The 2,254-nt window shown below is 41.6% G+C and overlaps 1 pseudogene; it reads left to right on the top strand.

Annotated features, from left to right (window-relative positions):
- Positions 1 to 406: 406 nt before the first annotated feature.
- On the top strand, positions 407 to 890 carry LOC138811673 (cytosolic iron-sulfur assembly component 2B pseudogene; annotated as a pseudogene).
- The last annotated feature ends 1,364 nt before the right edge of the window (positions 891 to 2,254 follow it).

Here is a 2,254-nt window from a genome sequence, read left to right as displayed (position 1 = left end):
TATATAAATGTTTGGTAATAAAATTAGAGATAATTATGTTGAATTCTCTATTGGTGAAAAAAAAATGAACTTTACGGTGATATTTGCCAAGAATGAGAATCTACTCTGCAGATTTCAGTGAGGATGTTTTAGGAAAGACAATATGAATCATTTTAAAGCAACATTTGTATCTTACTACTGGTTTTGTCCGCATCACCTGAATGCTTTCATACTTTAAAAAACTTTAAAAGATTTAATTATTGGCAATGTGTCTATATTCACAATGCTTGAGACCGGGAGTGAAATATATTTCAGGGTGGGCATTTTTTTTCTTTTGGGATTTGGACTATCATCATAAACATAAGTGACTGAAGATCACTCCTTAAACATTAAAAAATTTCTATTTCAGGTTGGCCGCAGTTGCTGGATGGTAGGCGGTGGCCGTGGCCTGCTGGAGAATGCAAACCCCCTCATCTATGAGCGCTCTGGGGAGCGGCCCGTGACTGCAGGGGAGAAGGACGAGGAGGTTCCCGACAGAATTGACGCACCAGAGATCTTCGATCTTATTCGCTCCATCAATGACCCAAGGCATCCCCTGACCCTAGAGGAGTTGAACGTAGTAGAGCAAGTTTGGGTTCAGGTCAGAGACCCTGAGAGCACAGTGGCCTGTGGCCTTCACGCCCACCATTCTGCACTGCAGCATGGCCACCCTTATTGGTTTGTCTATCAAAGTCAAGCTTCTGCGATCCCTTCCCCAGCGTTTCAAGATGGATGTGCACATTACCCCAGGAACCCAGGCCTTGGAGCATGCAGTGAACAAACAGCTTGCAGATAAGGAGCGAGTAGCAGCTACCCTGGAGAACACCCACCTACTAGAGGTTGTGAATCAGTGTCTGTCAGCTCGTTCTTAAGCTTGGCTTCTGACTCCCAGCCTGCACACTGGTCTCTACTGGCCCCAGCTGCATCCAGGGGTCATGACTTTGTTTTTTTTTTCTTTTTTTTTTTTTTTTTTTTTGGGTCCGGTCGTGGGGCCTGAACTCTGGGCCTGGGTGCTGTCCCTCAGCTCTTCAGCTCAAGGCAAACACTCTACCACTTGAGCCACAGCGCCACTTCCGGCTTTTTTCTTTTTACATATGTGGTGCTGAGGAATCGAACCCAGGGCCTCTGGCATGCAAGGCAAGCGCTCTACCACTGAGCCACCTTCCCAGCCCCCATGACTTTGTTTTCTTGAATCACTGACAATGAGAAATTAACATTTTGCATTTTGTAATAAACCTTTAATTTATATTCATTAAAAAATTTCTATTTCAGATTATTTTATTAGACATATTACTACCAATTATAGCTGGGAGTAGAGATGTGGCTTAAGTGGTAAACATTACCCTTGAGCAAAAGAAGTTCATAGTGTTTAGACCTTGATCTCAAGAACTGGGACTAGCACACAAAAAGAGGGCATTGTATTTTAATTATAGTTTATCAATTGTCTTGGAATATATTTTTAGGCACTCTCTCATTTTAAGTGGTGTAAAATATGCTCATTATTCTTTTGGAGAAATTGTAATTTATCAACAACAAAAAGTAGAGGAGCTGGGAAGATGGCTCAGTGTAGAGCGCTTGCCTTGCATGCATGAGGCCCTGGGCTAGATTCCTCAGCACCACATAAGCAAAAAGAAAAAAGCTGGAAGTGGCGCTGTGGCTCAAGTGGTAGAATGCTAGCCTTGAGCTGAAGAGCTGAGGGACAGCACCCAGGCCCAGAGTTCAGGCCCCACGACCAACCCCCCCCCCCAACAAAAAAAACCCAAAAAACAAAAAAAACAGAAAGTAGAGAATATCCATGTTAGTAACATTTTAAAGTTGCAAATGCCATAAGAAGTGCACAAAAATAGGACCAACATGTTCCTATAAGGTATTTTAAGGAATGTTTATGCCTTATTAACTTCAATTTCCAAAAGGAATTTCCTAAGTCAATTATTACTTTTTTAAGAAGATTGTGGCAAATGGGTAATACTAGCTAAATCTTCAGGATATACAACATCTACAAAGCATACAACCTTGAGCAATATATATTTTCTCAAGGTTTCTTCTACAATTTTCTTAGAAGGCCAAAGGTCTCTTCAACTCTCTGAACTGCCAGGAAGTACCAACATGTTAGAGCTAGCATCAGCAAATCCACAGATGGGGCACTGAAGATAAGTATGACAGATCACATACTATAAATAATTGTGGAAAGAAGCTGAATAAATCATTGAGAATTGGATTAGGGATTGGTACCTAG

Source organism: Dipodomys merriami, unplaced genomic scaffold, assembly GCF_024711535.1.
Source record: "Dipodomys merriami isolate MVZ:Mamm:240054 unplaced genomic scaffold, mDipMer1.0.p SCAF_547, whole genome shotgun sequence".
NCBI classification, from domain to species: domain Eukaryota; kingdom Metazoa; phylum Chordata; class Mammalia; order Rodentia; family Heteromyidae; genus Dipodomys; species Dipodomys merriami.
Note: the sequence above shows the minus strand (reverse complement) of the source record. Positions and strands in the feature narration are given on the sequence as shown.